Source organism: Arvicanthis niloticus, chromosome 4, assembly GCF_011762505.2.
Source record: "Arvicanthis niloticus isolate mArvNil1 chromosome 4, mArvNil1.pat.X, whole genome shotgun sequence".
In the NCBI taxonomy this organism is placed as follows: domain Eukaryota; kingdom Metazoa; phylum Chordata; class Mammalia; order Rodentia; family Muridae; genus Arvicanthis; species Arvicanthis niloticus.
The window spans coordinates 91,771,052-91,789,906 of record NC_047661.1 but is presented as its reverse complement, the minus strand read 5'-3'; the positions used below and the strand labels follow the sequence as shown (position 1 = coordinate 91,789,906).

Sequence of the window (18,855 nt, the reverse complement as noted above, 5' to 3'; positions counted from 1 at the left end):
TCAACTCACAGACCACATGAAGCTCATGAAGAAGGAAGACCAAGTGTGGGTGCTTCAGTCCTTCTTAGAAGGAGAAACAAAATACTCAAGGGAGCAAATATGGAGACAAAATGTGGGGGAGAAACTGAAAGAGGGGCCATCTGGAGACCATTCTACCCGTATATCCACCCCATGTACAGTCACCAAAGATAGACGCTGATGTGGATGTCAGGAAGTGCATGCTGAGAGGAGCCTGATATAGCTGTCCCCTTAGAGGTCTGCCAGAGTCTGACATACTTAGAGGTGAATGCTCACAGTTAACCATTGAGCTGATCAAGGGGTTCCCAATGGAGGAGTTAGAAGATTGAAGGAGGTGGAAGGGTTTGTGGCCCCATGAGGAGAGCAACAATACCAACTAACCAGAGCTCCCCAGGGTCTAAACCACCAGCCTGGGAGCACATAAGGATGGACCCATGGCTCCAGCTGTATATGTAGGGGCAGATGGCCTTGTTGGGCATTGGTGGGAGAGGAGATCCTTGGTCCCATGAAGGCTAGACACCAAGTGTGGGGTAATTTGAAAGTGGGGAGGTGGGAGTGTTGGAGGATAGGTGGGGACACATCCTCATAGAAGCAGGAGGAGGGGGGATGGGATAGGGGTTTCCTGGGCACGGTGGGTATTGGGTAAGGAGATTGCATCTGAAATGTAAATAAAATATCAAATAAAAATATTTGTAAAAAAGCATTAAGTTTATTTTCTGTGAGAGTTTCTGAATATCCTCCAGTTGTGTACATAGTTGCTGCTAATCACTTTCAGATTATAGCTTGTACTCTAAATATTTACTCACAAGCATTTAGATTGAAATTGTACTTTTTGCAGAAATATAAATAGGCACTAGAAAGAACACTGACAATGTCAAAGCAAAATGTAGTTTGTCCTGCTGCTCTCATTGCATTCTGCTGGGCTCAATATGACCCACATACTACAAATGGGAGGACTGCTATTGTCCACCTATTCCAGTGGTGCTGGGTTGATATTGCCAAGGAACGTGAGAGATACTTAGCTCCTAAGGGATTTGGAGGGGTACAGGTAAGATTAGTTTACAAATTAAATGCAGAGCTTACTGTGCTCATGTATATAGTATTCTCTCTCTCTCTCTCTCTCTCTCTCTCTCTCTTTCTCTCTCTAATTTAAATTATTTTATTTGTTTACATTCATGTGATTCCCCCACCTCAGTCCACCCACCCACAGTTCTCATCCCATTTCTCTTTCTCCTTGCCTCTGAAAGAGTGCTGCCCCGACCTCCCCCTTCCCTGAGGCCTCGAGGCTCTCCAGGATTAAGCACATTGAGGCCAGACCAGGTAGACCTCTGCTACATAAGTGCCAGGTGCCTCGGACAAGTACATGCATGCTCCTAGTTGGTGGCTGTGTCTCTGGGAGCTCCGAAGGGTCTGGGTTAGTTGAGACTGCTGGTCTTCCTATGGGGTCACTCTATCAACTTCTTTATTTTTAATTAATCATTCCATCATTTACATCTTGAATGATATCCCACTTCCAGGTTACCCCTTCCACCAACTCCCATCCCATGATATCCCAATTCCCAGTTACCCCTTCACCAACCCACTATCCCACATCTGCCTTTCCCCCTCCCATTTACCTGTATGAGAATTCTCCTGACCCACCACTCCAGCACTCCCCGATGCTGGGGCATCAAACCTCCATGGACCAAGGGCCTCCCCTCCCATTGCTGTCATGCAAAACCATCCTTTGCTACATATGAATGTAGAGCCATGGATCCCTTCCAGGTACTCTCCTTGGTGGGTGGTCTAGCCCCTGGGAGAACTGGGTGGTCAGGCCCACCTATGTTGTTCTTCTAATGGGGTTGCAAGCCTACTCTACTTCTCCATCCTGCTAGATCCCCCACCAGCTTCCCTGAGCTCAGTCTGATGTTTGTCTCTAAGCACCCACACCTGCCTAGGTCAGTTGCTGGCTGGACCTCCCAAAAAACTGCCACACTAGGTTCCTGTCAGAAAGCACCTCTTGACCATGGCAACAGTGTTGGGTTTGGTGTTTGCAGACATGATGGATGGGGCAGTCCCTGACTGGTCCTTCAGTCTCTGTTTTATTTTTTTCCCCCTGTTGTTTCTTTGGTCAGGAACATTTCTGGGTGAAAAATTTTGAAATGGGTGGGTGGCCCCATCCCTTGACCTGGAGCTGTGCCTATCTACTGGAGGTGGTCTCAATATGTTCTATCTCCCACTTCTCTGTGCATTACAGTTAAGGTCATCCCCATTGGGTCCTGGAAGCCTCACATTTCCCTGGCGTCTGAGACCTTCCAGTGGCTATCCCCAGTTCCTGTCAACTTCTTTAAAGGATTTCTTTAATCCTTCCCCTAATTCAACCATAAAGGGCCTGAAACTACAATGCTATGTGATCTGCTTTCAGATGGGAGCCTGGCCTGGTGCTGAGAAAGTACATTCTCTTGTTTTGGGGTGAAATGTTCTATTAAATCTGTTTGATTCATAACTTGTGTTAGTTTTACTGTGGATCTGCTTACTTTCTGTTTCAATGACCTATCCATTGATGAGAGTGGGATATTACTGTGTGAGGTTCAATGTGTATTTGGGGCTTTATTAAAGTTTCTGTTACAAGTGTGAGTGTCCTTGCATTTAAGGCACAGATGTTAAGAATTGAGACTTCCTCTTGCTGGCTTTTCCTTTGATTAATATGAAGTGTCCTTCCATGTCTTGCTGATAACTTTTATTGAAAATCTATTTTATTGAATATTAGAATGGCAATTCCAGCTTGTTTTCCCAGACCATTTCCTTGGAAAGCTTTTGAGGTAGTGTTTTTACTCTGAGGTAGTGTTTGCCTTTGTCACTGAGGTGTGTTTCTTTTATGCAGCAAAATGTTGAGTCCTGCTCTAGTATCCAGTCTGGTAGCCTGTGTCTTTTTTATAGGGGAATTGAATCCACAGATGTTGAGAGACATTAAAAACAGATGATTGTTTGCAAGAAAATGATTAGCTCACATGTGGGCGCAGGAGTATGTTCTTGAATTTTGTTGGGCGATTGTGATTTTCACGGCTCCAAAGAGACTGGAGTGTGAGAGTCTTGACTGAGTTCACTCTGTGTACAACACTAGGCGGGTGCTACAGGGCCCCACCTGGTGGATGGAATTCTCAGTCTGAAGTTCCACGGGGGTGCAGAGCTCTTGGATTGGGGATCCCCAGGCCCAGAGGCAGCCAGGGACCAACTGGTCTCAAGTCCTTGCATTCTCACATGCCACTGAGAGGCCGTGGAAGGACAGAGACTGGGGGCATGTGGGAGCACAACCGGCAAGCACACAACTGAGAGAAATGGGGGGGGGGGCAGAGAGAAGAAAAAGGCCCCTGCAGCACCCCTCGGGAGAGACTTGGTTACTGTACTCACTTAGCAGACTTGGCAGCCCAGCTAGCTTGCTTGAAGAGGGTTGTCCCTGTGGCTGGAACACAGAGAGGTCCTCCATGACAGCAGCACAATAGTTGAGACCTTTTCTATGCTTACCCACAGTATCAGTTTCTGTAGTTGTATAGCTGTGCCCCACGTAGGTTGCGCCGGCTATGGGCTTCTGTGGCAGAATGCAGAGAAGCCTTCCATGACAGCTTGATAGATGGCAGGCCCTAATAACCCTAGGAAGTCCATGGATTTCCAAATTGGGTTTATTGGCATGATGGATGATGGTTGAATCTGGTTGTGCACGCCCTGTGAATCTCAGGGCAGACCTGAGTTAAATAGGGAGGTGTTGCCTCCTGATCCCACTAGCAGACAGAAGACAACGGACAGACACAGGATCTTCTTCCCAACACGGTTTATTCAGGAACCTTGAAGTACCACAAAAAGCCCCCGAGCTCTAGCTCCCAGCACCTTAAATCTCTGTGTCCTCTCCAATCAGAACCTGCCACGTGGTCATTCTCGATTGGTGCTCAGCACATACATCACATGGCCCGATCTTATGTAACAATGAACAAGCAAAATGCATGCGCAGTAAAGCCTAGCCTACGTGCCACCCAGGCTTCCTGAAATGGTGAGCCAACACACCAGGGGTGTCTGGCACCCAGCCAGGGTGCCATCTTGAGTTCTGCTCCCCACAGGGAGGGAGAAAGGGGGGAGGGTCTGGGGAAGCATGCTTAATTGGCTATGCCCTCTGGCCTTCAGGTATCTCATTAGTATGTAAATCTCTTGAGGCTGAGGTCTTTAGTCCTGCCCTCTACCTGTGCCTTTTGAGAGGGGCTGCATCCTATGTGACTGAACAAAGCAGATTAATGGAGTTTCTTGCCAAGTTTTAGAAGCCTGGATTTTGGGAGCATGGCAGAATAAATGCCTGTCCTTTGCAGGGTCTCTGGACTACTTACAGCCAATGCTTCTACCAAAAACCAAGACCCCTTTCATGGCCCTACAATTGTTATTTTATTTTATTTTATTTTTGTTGCTGGAGGTGGTATTATGTGGGTATGATTCTCTTTGGGGGTTGTTGTGATCTGTTTAGTTTCTTGGGTTTTCTTTGGTGTAGTTACCCTCTTGTGTTGGAGATTTCATTCCAGTATCAGCTATAGGGATGTATTAGTAGAAAATATTTAAATTTAATTTTGTCATGGAAGATCTTGGTTTCTCCATCTATGATGATAGTGAGTTTTGCAGGTTATAAAGCCTGGGCTGGCATTTGCGTTCTTTTAGTGTCTGGATGACATCTGTCCAGTATCTTCTGGCTTAAGAGTCTCTGTTGAGAACTCTGGTGTAATTCTGAAAGGTCTGCCTTTATATATTACTCAGCCTTTTTCCCTTACAGCCTTTAATATCCTTTTTTTGTTCTATGCATTTAATGTTTTGATTATTATATGACAAGATTTGATTATTATATGACAACATTCTCTGGTCCAATGTATTTAGTGTTCCATAGGCCACTTGTACATTTATGGCCATCTCTTTCTTTAGGTTAGGGAAGTAACTTTTTTTTTTTTTTTTTAAGAAGAAGAAGAAACTATGATTTTGTTGAAGATGTTTTCTGGGATCCTTTGATCTGGGATTCTTCACCCTCTTCTATTCCTATTATTGTTCAGTTTGATTTTTTTCATTGTATCCTGAATATTTTGGTTTAGAAACTTTTTACCTTTCGTATTTTCTTTGTTCAATATGTCAATATTTTCTATGGTGTCTTCTATGCTTGCAATTCTCTCTTCTATCTCTTGTACTCTTTTGGCATACTTCTATCTGTAGCGCCTGATCTCCTTCCTAAGTTGTCCTTCTCTAGGGTTCCATCCACTTGTGTTTTCTTTATTGTTTCTATTTTTATTTTTAGTTCTTGACAGTTTTGTTCAATTTCTTCACCTCCTTGATTGTATTTTCCTTTATTTCTTTTAGGTATTTATTTGTTTTTCTTTCTAAGGGTTTCTCTTTGTTTGCCTGTGTTTTGCTGTACTTCTTTAAGAGAGTTCCTTATATCCTTCTTAAAGGCCTTTATCATCTTCAGGAAATGGGCCTTTAGGTCATTATCTTGCTTTTCATGCCTGTTAGGGTAGCTAGGGCTTGCTGGGTTCTGATGGTACAAAATTCATTAGGTTCTGTGGCTTATGATCTTGTTCTTGCCTCTGGCCATCTGGTTTTCTCTGGTATTAACTGGCCTGAGTGTCTATGATTAAAAGAGGTCTCCTTGGAGGCAGGTAGACTTCTGTGACCTGAATTAGGGCTGGTCTCCTTGGAAGCAGGCAATGTTGTCTTTCATTAGAGTGGGCTTCCTGTTTTTCTGGTTATAACAGGCCTCCTGTGTCCCTCATTACTGTGGACTTCTTGTGCCCTTTGTTTCTGTTGACCTCCTGGCAAGCTCACAGGCTGTAGCTTTTCAGGCCACTGTTCTGGTTAGGGTGGGGAAGTGGGCCATAAGGAATGTGGAGTTTCGGGGATCTGAGAGGGGTACCTGTGTCATCTGTGCAGCATGGGTATCCCAGTTAGTGTGTGTATTTGGGTGAAATTCTCACTTGTGTTCTTGGACAGTGAGGAACTCCTGGAAAGCACACAGGCTGCAGTGTTTGGGTGGGTATCTGGAAGGCTGCTGATCACACATTTTACAGTATTTTAATCAAGACTAGTGAGTCTAGAGCACAACTTCATTTCACACATAACCTTTCTGAGAAAAGAAAAGTTTGGTAGTTGTGGCACCTTTGTACTTACTGTAGAATATCAAGAGTATCTCTGGAATCTTCTTCTATAATTTCTGTTGATTGCTAATCAACAGAAATGCATATTTACAGAATGGGAAGTAATGTCATTTTATTGACAGGTTTCTACAAGATTAACTTATGTAAATAAGCTATAATATGGTACTAATTGTAACTGACTCATTTGAAGGTCTCTCCACCCAATGAAAATATTGTAATTCATAACAATTCCCATGAAGGCCTTGGTGGGAAAGATACCAACCAATCAGCTACAAAATTTGTACAAGATCTGGAAAAGAAGATGAATTCAGAGACATGGTGACGAGGTGCAACAATGATGGTGTAAATGAAGACACATTTTTTTCTAATTATTAGATATGAAAATATTTCTCTTTTGTGTCTAGTTCTTTCTGTTTCAACACAATTTAAGTATCTAAAATTTTTTACTTGTTATTTATTACTGAAAATACAGTTCATTTTTATTGTCACCTTTTGAAATTCTTGAATACACAGCATTTAAATTTGGAACAATTATTCTCATAAAGCAAAATATTGACTTATAAAATTAATAACTACTAAAATTTACCATGGGAATTGGTCTAAATGAAAAGATTAAGTCATATTTATGTAATTTCTCTTTCTAAGCCAAATTTTTAGGTTTCCTTCTCCATCATTATTTTAAATAAAAAATATCTACTTTGTTCTATAATGAAGAGACATGCACTTTCTCTCTGGTCTTCAGCCATGTAGGATATAGCTTAAGCTAAAGTCTTTCTCCTCATGATCATATAAAATGTCAAACACAACAGTCTATTAAATTTATACAATGCCTTACTTCCTCAAAGATTGATCTTTTGTTTGTAGTTTCTGTTTTGTAATGGTAGTTTCTGTTCTCACTGCTTAAGACCTCTATATTCTTTTCCACATATTATTGGTCTTATTTCGCAGTTGTTTCCTTTCATGTTTGACTCACTTTTTCTAAAGTGAGTCTACAAAGCAGTAAATGAAATGTTTTGTAGATTTGCTGTAAAGTTGTAGCAAAATTGTAGATTTCTGAGTCCAACTGAAGTATGGACTTTTCTAGCTCTGTATTTATGTGGATGCCATCATTAATCACATGTGTGGCTCAGCTGGTGGTGCAGGAATAAGCAGTAGCTGTGGAAGTTACTACAATGCTCATAACAGGGAATTCTCAGCTGTTCCATAATCTAGTTGGGATTTTAATGATAATAAATGTGATGGAGAAGTTAATAACTACCAGAATGCTCATGTGGTAATGAGAAAAATAGTGGTGGAAATAAAGAACTGTTTATTCTTCTACATATGTACAGAAATGTATGAAATGCCATTGGACATTTCATTTAGATTCCACAGAAAATGATTGTACTTAGACACAATGCTGAAAAATAGATATGAAAAAAATGTCCTGTATTTTTGTCATGTTATTTTGTAAGGATACACCAAAGTCAAGGATAAATTCAGGGGTTCTCTCTAGCAACATTGTGTGAAAAAAATAAGAGCTTGGTTTTATTAATTATATAAATATGATGAAAATAGAAAATATTAGAAACATAAATCATATATAAAAATAAATTCAGGCATTGTGTGGCATTCACAGTTTTAGAGCAGTGTACCTAATATAACCAAATTCTTGGCTTGGATTTTCTGAAATCTATAAAATAAATTTTAAAAAATGAAGTAAAGGAAAAAATGAAATGAAGAGTCAGAGAGGGAGAAAAAAAGAAAAAGAGTTAGAGAGGAGGAATAAGAAGAAGGAAGAGGTGTAGAAAATGAAGAAAAAGTAGGAAAGAGAATGGACCAACTAAAATGCTCACCTATTTTAATCTCTGTATTCTCTATATTTACAACAGAATGTAGTTGAATATAGTTAGAATCAGAATATAGTTAGAGTCAGAGTCCACAGTAACATTGTAACACATCCCATGTACTGATTAAAACCCATATGAAATTAGATATCACCAATGGGTGAATGACTGAATGACGAATTAAATTCTCAGGCAGAAGTACGTTTTTATAAATCAATCATGTTTTCCCAAATAGGTCAGAGATTGTTGTCTGTTTGGCCTTCTGGATCTTGGTCTTGATAAAGATTATGTTTGGACCAAGGTGGCTGACTACATGAACCATCTCATTGGCATTGGTATGGCAGGGTTCAGAATTGATGCTGTTAAGCATATGTGGCCTGGAGACATAAAGGCAGTTTGGGGAAAACTACATAATCTAAATACAAAATGGTTCCCTCAAGGAAGCAGACCTTTTATTTTTCAAGAGGAGAAATATTATATGGTTTTCTTGAGATTATACTTTAATTACAATGTTTCTCCCTACCCTTTTCTCTCTACAAATACGTATGTATTTTTCCTTCAAGTACATAACTTTTATTTTTCATGTACTGTAATTACATAAAAATGTGCATATGTATCTGAGTATGGGTGTATGTATATATATATGTATGTATATAACACATATTTATATACTATATATATACATATATTTACACACACATATACATACATGCATAACATTCATGCATGTTCCTTAAGTATAATTGTTGTGTTCTTGCCTCAGGAAGACTTCCTGTTCTCAGCTTTCCTTGGTTTACTACAGTTCTTTGGCTAAGTTTGAAAGCCATGGGCTTTTCTTTAAATGTCATCATTTTTGTAAACCAGATAAGATATAGTAAATTTCTCTAAGCATATAATTAATAATGTAGGTTATAACTTAGTCATGTATAGAGTCATCATTCTGTTATTAAAAATAGGAATGCTGTTAATCAATAAGAACATACTTAGTTCTTTATCATAGCATGTTTCAAGACAGTGCTAACTTCATTAACAGAGCCATTAAATTCTCAGACACTTTTACAAAACAGAAAAATCATGATGCTTTTACTCTCAATTTCTTTAGCAATAATGTCACATGAAGTGCCCTAAGGATGATGGCATTCTATTTCTAATTTTCTTGAAAGATTTAATGAGTTTTATAAGTGATTCTAATGTTGACAAGACAGCAAGTATTAACTTATTGTGAACTAATGAATTTTCTTTTCTGGCAGTCATCCTGGAGGATAAAAAGTAGCCCTTTTACAATTTGGCTTGTAATATAATTGCCTTAATTCATTTAATATTGTGACATATAGTTTATGACAAAAATCAGAATATTAGTATACAAAAAACCATTAGAAAGATTTCAAATAACAGAATTATCTTAAATACTTCTAAAAATACTATATTTCAATAATATGATTTAAAGATATACTTAAGATGACACTTGCCCCAATGTCTCTCCTAGGTCATCGATCTTGGTGGTGAGGCAGTTAAAAGTAGTGAGTACTTTGGAAATGGCCGCATGACAGAATTCAAGTTTGGTGTAATACTTGGCACAGTCATCTGCAAGTGGGATGGCGAGAAGATGTCGTATTTAATGTAAATATATTCAATTTCATCATTTGATCTATCATACATTGTTGTCATTTGGCGTCAATAAGATATATCTTCAAGTATTCTAATTTGTACAACTATGAAGTTGTTGACTATTGCTTAGGGTTATTGTTCCTTAAACTTCACTTAATCATTCTTTTCAATCTGGAGATCAATCACCAGGTAGTCATGGAAATCCAAAGCATTGCTTAGTGATTTCTGTCCATTTATGATGAGTCTAATAGATTCTAAGAATGTTTGTTCATTGTCTACTAAAGTTACATTAGTATTACAAAAATAGTTGTGCTCAGAAGTGATCCAAGTATGGCCTTTCCTTATATTGCATTAGAGAATTAAATGAATGTTTTTAAACTTTGTAATTTAGCAATGCAGTTATGAATTCAAGCTTCCATTTTATACTATGTAACTTGGATATCTTAATTCTCAAGTCTATAATATTATAATACAATAAAAAATAAAGAAAACATTTCAGGAACAAGAAGGTTTTATAGTAAAATCTAAATGTAGATAAAATTCCAATGAATAGTATCATAGAAAAATATATCTGAAAGATAGACATGAAATTATCATGTATTTAGATAATATAATAGAGGATGCCATATATAATTTTATGCTAAGCAGTATGAACGAATAATATTTTTATTTTAATTTAGGAACTAGGGAGAAGGTTGGGGTTTGGTGCCTTCTGACAAAGCCCTTGTGTTTGTGGACAACCATGATAATCAGCAAGGACAAGGCGCTGGAGGAGCATCCATCCTGACATTCTGGAATGCTAGGTAGGATAACATTCTTTGATGCTGTGGAGCCTGCCTTCGATGACAGTAGAGTATTATATACCTCTGCTTTAATACTATATTTGAAACTTTCAGAATGTATAAAATGGCTGTTGGATTTATATTGGCTCATCCTTATAGATTTATAAGAGTGATTTCAAGTTACTGTTGGGCAAGAAATATCCAGAATGGAAAAATAAGTCTTAAGAGTTGTCTGAAGCATATTTTAATGTAGAAAAGAAAGTGGTTCTGTTTCAATTTCAGGTGTAGCTATAGCACATGATACTTATTATTGTTTATTCACTACGGTTTTCTAAAGTAAGGACATTGAAAAGTACCTGATAGTGAAAATGAAATAATTAAAGTAATAACAAAATACTGAGTGAAAACAGTTATGCCTGATAGAGCTCTGATTCATAGGTTTGACAATAAATTATACCTGCTAATACTAAAGGGAATTCCAAATTCTTTCTGCCTTTGATATGATAAATATCATCCTATGAAAATACTTTTATTTTTTTTCTGTGAAACTAGAAAACAGCTGACTAGAGTATAATTAAGAAAATTATAATAGGTAAAAGCTTATAAGAATCTGAGAACAATGATCTGTGTGAGAAATCTGTGGATGACTTGAATTATATCCAGCATGTTTGTTTGTTTCATAAGTTTAAACAGTTTCAAAACTAATTTAGGCAAGGAGACAATAAGCTATCTGATCGCCTATGTGAAATTTCTAATCTCAGTGGATTGGAGATAGGCCTATAGAGACACATCAAGTATAAAAATAAAAATATCACTTCTGTATAAATCCGAGAAATATTTTTTGTTTCCTTTCAAGACATAAATCCCTTGTTCTGCATTGAAATTCATTCTCTTTTTGAAGAGCTTTAATAAGCAGAATGAGATTTTTCCCCAAAATATATTCAACTATTTTGCCAACAAAAGATGCTTATTTATACTCTGGTGAACAATAAAGTCAGAATATATTATCACATTTTATAAGCAATTAGCAAGAAATCAATTAATAGTAACTTAGAAATTATTACATTAAATACATTTTCATTGTTGTCTTTAATTTTTATGTTATTCAGTGACTACCTCTTTCTTTTGTGGATAAACTGAGGTACATGCATATAATATATAATGATGAAAATATTTTAGTTATTAACAGGAGTTTATTTTTTAATTTTAGGTTTTCTAACTATAATTTTCTTATTTCAGTCACAGTGAAGATATTTTAGTGATACCGAGGAAAAATGAGAGTTTTAAAAAATGTTTCTGATATTTTAAATATGTTTTTTAGAGAATGTGAGTTTGCATAAAAGTTAAGAACTCAGTGAAAGTCTGTAAAAACAGTGAAGGAATTAGATAAAAATTAGACAATGCAGAGGCAGAATTAGTACAGTGGGCGTGGTTATGGTTTTCTGTAGTGAAAAGAATCAGGCAGTTACAACCATTCAAATGCCCTAACTCTTTCAATAATTAAGGATCAGTATGACTGGTTCAGGCCACCTAATAACAATGGAGCAACAAAAGAAGTTACCATTAATACAGACACCATATGTGTCAATGGTTGGGTCTGTGAACATTGATGACATCAAATAAGGTGGGAATATCCCGATCAGATCTTGTCTAATAAGGTAACTGTTTAACCTTTTGTTTTAAACTGTCGAATTAAAGGATACCAGTATTTTATGCTATTTTGTGTTTTTAGGAACATGGTTGCCTTCAGGAATGTAGTCAATGGTCAGCCTTTTGCAAACTGGTGGGATAATGGCAGCAACCAAGTAGCTTTTGGCAGAGTAAACAGAAGATTCATTGTCTTTAACAATGATGGCTGGTAAGTCGATAGTGATGAAAGAAGAATTTCACAATATTACACTCTAAGGTGCTTTTGTTCTCTTCTTTTTCATTTATATTTTTTATACATGAAATAGCTTTTAGAAAATGAATTTAAGCCACAAATAAATGGTCAATGTACATAAGAATATCATGATTTATGCTTTCCTATTTTTCTTTTGTGTTAATAAATCTTTCCTTTTTGATCTTTAACCATAGCATATAATGACAGTAGCATATATTCAAATTATAGGCTCATTTGACACATTTTACAAAGCATAAATTGTAAACATACATCTTAATATTATAAAACAATTTACATCATTTGGACTGGAGTACTTTCTCCATTACCTGTGATTATCACCTATACATTTATCCACTTTACAGAGTCTTCAATTCTCTGCTCTGTGTTTTAAATATTTTTAAGTCATATGTGCACTTGCATCTGGTTTATGAGTTTCTTCAAGAAATTGCATACTCTGCCATAAAAACCGTCAATATTCTCTATTCACCTGTAGTACTTCTGAGTGTTCTTTTATGGCTGCTTCACTTGTAGTACTCTCTAGTTCAGATACCAGAAATGGTGCTCAAAGACTTTCATCTGAGTGTAGAAAAGGCAGAAGCACACATATTGCTGGATGTTTCAGGGCACCTTGATCTGTCTGGTGAGATTCAGTTCAGCCATGGCTATCTAGAAAGACCCTGTCTTACAAACAAAACAAGATAAAACACACAGAACAAAACAGAATTCTAGATTAGAGAATCTCTTTGGGAGCCAGTTAAGTGTCTCAATCAAAATCAGCTTTCTATCAGGTTGAGAATTCTATTCCATAAAGCATATTTTATTGGATACAAGGAAATAATTGAAATATATTAATACTTTTCTTTTTGAAGAGCACATGGTTAGTTGATTAAGAGAACTAGAATTACTTAATGCTAGATACTTTTCTACAACAAACTTGTACGATTCCATAGAAATGCTAGATTATGTTTTTTCCAGGAAAGGATATTTGTGGCATCATATAATTGAAGTTTTGAAGAATTAATGCTATTAAAATTAAAAAGAATCACCAGAGTGTAAATCCAACAGAGGACTGAATGAAAACAATGAAGGTCCTCACAGGAGGCCTTTACTGTTTAGCTTGTATTTGTTCTCTGTGTTTCTCTTTCTGGTCACTACAGGCCATGAAACTAACACACATTTAAAACAATGCCTTTGATATCAAGAATTTGCTTGCTCCAGTTGATAAAGTCTTGGTGTTTGGATTCTCTTACTGAGTTCAAAGTTCTTACTGTTCTATAGCACAACGTTGAGAAATATATTGTTCTGTAGATAATATATAATGCATGTTTCTGCACTTGATTGTGTTGAATTTGAATTAAATACTAACCTTTTTTTCAGGGCTTTGTCAACAACTTTACAGACTTGTCTTCCTGCTGGCACATACTGTGATGTCATTTCTGGAGATAAAGTCGATGGCAATTGCACTGGACTCAAAGTAAATGTTGGCAATGATGGTAAAGCTCACTTTTCCATTAGTAACTCTGCCAAAGACCCATTTATTACAGTCTATGCTGACTCAAAATTATAAGAATTAAATTAAACACATGTAGAGAAACCATCAGTTGAGTGTGTTTTTCATGCTCCATATTATATTTTTTAATTTTTTGTTTCTTTATAAATATGTGTGCTGTGTCTATCTGAATACTGAAATATGTGTAGGACATTTAAATAACCCTGTACCATGGTCGTTTGTAGGAAGCCGCTGTTAACGGTGGTATAATCTGCCATCCCAAGATGGTGCTGGCCTCGTGTCTTCTCCAGAAGTAAACAATTAACTGCGCAGTTGCAAAAGACAAAGGGCGCGCCAAAGTCACTGGCCAATCCCGAGGCATAATATTGGGTGGTGAGCGAACAGCCAATCAGAAGTGAATACGTCACTCTAGGGTGTATTTAAGCTAGGCCCCTTCCGGATCTCAGCCCTTCTGCGTTTTCCTCGTCTGTGTTACAGAGTAAAGCCTCGTTTTGCAGTAACTACCCAAATTCTGCCTCTCGTGTTTCTCTCCCACGGGTGAGGGAGGACACGGGAGGTGCGCGTTATATCTGACGCTGAGAACCCGGGAATTTCAAGGCGTTGTGGAAGGCCCCCGAGACTCGAGGAGGGTTAAAAGACTGCAGGTTTTGAGGTACACCTTTGGAAGATATTCCTGGGGTGGCGTTTGTGGCAAGCGGATTTAAACTCACCGCTGCCGCTCCACTAGCTAGCCTCTTGCTTGCATTGCATTTGTTTTTAACTTATGTGTGTTGTGAGAAAAGGGGCCACTCTAGCATACCAGAACCAGGGTGTGTTAGCCGGCAACAGGCAAGGCCTGGTCATAGGATAGGATATCCAAAGGGAACAAGGACTGCTGCAGAGTCCATTAAGCTTGAGAAACCTCCATCGGCAGATGGAGAGAGGTCGGAGGAAAAAAAGATCCTCCTTTATAACAGAATCTTTGGGGAAGCTTCTGCACTCTGCTACCTGTGGCGGCTTGCAACAAGACAGAGCCAGAGCAAGGGTGCGGGGCGGCGGGCACACGGGGAGTGTCCCGCGAGCTTAGAGATAGAACAGATGATCTTTGAAAATGCCACAGCTGAATGCCGTGCAGCCATTGTTCCTCGTGAGAACAGGAGGCTACAAGATTGGCTAATGGCTTGCTGTGGCCCAGGGAGGGGGGCTGTTTGTGCTTATTCCACAGGTGAAAACAATTTAATTTGGATCCCTACGCGGCTGTTGCATATTGTGAAGAATGAAGCTAGGTTGCAAGATTACAACTCTGAGTCTCCTGACACTGAAGTTCCATTTGGCGATAAGTATACCGCTGTGGGCCATAGTCAGATCTTGAACTGTTCTCTTGCCAGTGCATTCAAATGCTGAAGTAATACCTTTTGATTACAGCTATTCGAGTGTTACTTACAAAAGAGGCTTTTAAACATAGTTAAACTGCCAATATTCCATTGGCTACAGTTGGTAGCTCAACCGAGAGTTTGAAAATTTTTGATTTGCCTATGTTTATAGAAAAAGGATACAACAGGTGTCTTTTAAGGTTTACAGTTTAAATTTAAGGTTTTAAGCTAAAGCCAAAATGCACAATTTGGCTTAGCCAAGCCTCAGAGAACAGGCCTGAGGGAGGTTAAGTGCATTTACATTTGAATTAAGACATGCAGACTGAACTACAGAAGCCCAGGTGCAAAGCATTCCCTTTTGTTCTGAGTCTTCAGACCAGATCCTAGAAATGTGCTTACCGGGATTTCTGTGTTTCTTGTGAGAAGAGAGATAAATCTAAGACTCAAAGACTTTACAACAGTCTGTGGGTTAAAAGTTATGATTTTAATTTCTTTATATTCAAAGTTGTTAAAAATGAGATGTTTTAGATTCCTCTAATGTTTGTAACAATTATTAGAAGATAAAGTTGGCTTTTATCTGATATATTCATTGGACAAAAAAGATTGGTTATTAGATTAATCCAAAATAAAGTTCAAATTTAAGATTTATACAACATAAGTTGCCTACTCCAGCTGCCATTTTAATAAATACTTATAGGATTTTATAGATATAAAAGATGTTTTTATATTATCCCTTTACATTTTCTGGTAAAGGTGAGAGATTTGCAGTTAGTAAATTTATTCATAATTTTTAAGAGCCCATGAAGCGATATTTGTTAAAAATAATTGCTTCAGAAAATAGTTGTTTTACATTTTATATATACAAATATTGTTGTTGTTTTAATACAAAAAATTAAGAGGTTAAATCTTTTGGTGTGTATTATTCATTGTGTGATACTTTATTAGTGGATTTCTCTAAGAAAGTTTTTTCTATAAGCTATTGCTTCAATATAACGAGCTTTAAAAATTGTTTAGAGTACTTGTTACTTCAAAAAAGATTCAAAGACAGTGTCTTTCAATATTTGAGACAAGCTGGGGCTAGAAAAAGGGCTCAGCCATTAAAGGCTAGACTTAATTTAAAATATAAAGGCTGAACTCCCAGCAACCACATGGTAGCTCTCAACCATTTGTGGTGGGGATCTAACGCCATCTTCTGGCTTGTGAGTGTACATACAAAAGAAAATGGTTTACTTTTAATCTTGATTTGCTCTTAGTGATTTTTAAAAGTTGTTAAGAGATATTATTTGGCTAAAACCTCATCTTAAGCTTCCCATAGGAGGATTTAAACCTCTGTTTAATGTTTTCAAAGGAATGCAAGTCCCTAAATTAAATCATATGTGTATTTTTTTGGGGGGTTTATCCTGCTTCAACACAATTAAATTATGTGTTGTAGCCACTGTTTAGAATGTTAAAAAAGGGTATATCTGCCTTTGTCTTGTTGAATGATATATTTCATGAAGTGCAGAATGTTTCGGCTACATGATTTAATATCTCTAGCCATTTGAATAACATTAAAATTAATAAGGTGTTTAAGAATGCATCTGCACAACCGTTGTCGGTGTGTGTAGACCCTCCATTTTTCTTTATGTTATCCAACTTTCAGAATAATTCTGATATCTTGGATTGTAAGAATGTTACATGCTTTTAGCACAATGCTGGAATGGATCACTAGACCTAGTCTTCGTTGTGCATGTGCCTACCTTTGTGCCCATCCCAGTACATCGTTATAGAGACTTAAAAGAGACTTTGGTCAATCAGAGAGTTGATTGGCTCCAAGCCCATGTGAAGCAGCTCACGGATGTGGTTCAAATAAGCTGAGTGTTAGCAGCCCCACATCCAGGTGTTACACCTCTGAGATTTGTAAATGATACATTTATTTAAAGCCATAATCTTTCTGCTTATTTAGAAGGGAAGTGGAATGGGAAGCTAGACCTGGTGCAGCAGCAATTACAAATCTGGATTTCGAGCCTTGATGGAGCACAGATGGACCCCGTTACCCCTGGAGATTTTACTTTTTGAATTTCTTCTGCCTCTTTCTTTCTTTCTTAAAGAGTGGGGTAGGCCTGTTTGATACAGCCCTATGTTGTGGATTAGTGTTCATGGATGGTTGGTCTGTAAGCTCAAAGCCCAGCAAAAACGTGACAAGGTAGCTAAAGCCCAAGCACTCGAAGCCTTGGAGCAAGCATCTCTCCCTGAAATTTGACTATCTAGGCTAAGAAAGTAGCCGATGACTGAGACCCTAAGTCGATGCACCCCAAGGGTTCAGCCCATTGCACTGGGTCGGTGAGAGGTCTAAGTGCAGCCAGCCCTTGCCTGAATAACTGTGGTACCTAAATAATAGGTTGACAGCCCTTGCACTCCTGGGAGCTATACTCCATTGCACAGGAATGGGTGTCAATTCCTCTTTACTTCCCCTTAGCCCTTGCACCCAGAGGACTTGTTTCCATCGCACCTGGAAGGGTAAGGGAAAATCTTCCGGCTATAAGCTCTTGATCGCTTATTCCCCCAAGATGGAGTTTGTTTGATCGGGTTTGAGTTTGAATCTTGATTGGTACTGTGCTTAATAGGCAAAAGGCTGTTCCATATTAATAATTTAAACAGGGAGAGATGTAGGAAGCCGCTGTTAACGGTGGTATAATCTGCCATCCCAAGATGGCGCTGGCCTCGTGTCTTCTCCAGAAGTAAACAATTAACTGCGCAGTTGCAAAAGGCAAAAGGCGCGCCAAAGTCACTGGCCAATCCCGAGGCATAATATTGGGTGGTGAGCGAACAGCCAATCAGAAGTGAATATGTCACTCTAGGGTGTATTTAAGCTAGGCCCCTTCCGGATCTCAGCCCTTCTGCGTTTTCCTCGTCTGTGTTACAGAGTAAAGCCTCGTTTTGCAGTAACTACCCAAATTCTGCCTCTCATGTTTCTCTCCCACGGGTGAGGGAGGACACGGGAGGTGCGCGTTATAGTCTTTCCTCTCTTTCTTTTTCCATGAATTGTGTATATCACACTAAATTCATCAGACTTCCATGGATAACACATTTCCTTGTAATAAAAATCTCTGAGCAATAAACCTGAATAGATAGAAATATTAAAACTTACATAGAGACATCAGATAACAACATCCTAGATATATGTAGCATTAGCAGAAAGTCTAAATGTTTTCCAAAAAATTCTCAGAGTCTGAATGGTGTCCAGACAAATATTTCTCTTTACTGTTAGTATAATTTCCTTCATGTTTTTTAATGTATAAAAATTATTTTCAATAAATTTTATTGACAGTCTAATAATTTATTAAACATACCTTTGACCACTTGAAAATCCATTATTGCTCAATTTCATTTAGTAACTCTTTTCTTCAAATTTCTTTTATATTTGATTATTCTAAGAAAATACATTTTCTACTTCTATAACACTCATACATGTATACATAATTATACACAATGGAAGTTAATTATTTATCAAAATTTTATCATGTGTTCCATAAGCGTCTACCTTGCATGTTTTCCATCCACTTTAAAGCACATTTACTCATGTACACACATATATACATTCAAATCTTTTTGGTTACAGCTGGCACTTCAGAATGCTTGCAGGAATGTGAGTTGGAGATGATTTAGTGATAAAAAGATGTTCACAGTGGTTATTCTCTTAATGAATATGTTTGTACTACCCCAGCAGTGGCCCATAGTCAATT

At 37.9% G+C, this 18,855-nt stretch overlaps 1 pseudogene across 1 annotated transcript; it reads left to right on the top strand.

Moving 5' to 3' along the window:
• The first annotated feature begins 663 nt into the window (after window positions 1–663).
• Window positions 664–18,468, top strand: LOC117707412 (pancreatic alpha-amylase 2a5-like; annotated as a pseudogene). Its single transcript, XR_013110032.1, has 10 exons — window positions 664–1,066; window positions 6,361–6,512; window positions 7,255–7,443; window positions 8,232–8,297; window positions 9,483–9,616; window positions 10,285–10,407; window positions 10,501–10,596; window positions 11,888–12,010; window positions 12,119–12,244; window positions 13,646–18,468. The product of XR_013110032.1 is annotated as a pancreatic alpha-amylase 2a5-like (transcript).
• The last annotated feature ends 387 nt before the right edge of the window (window positions 18,469–18,855 follow it).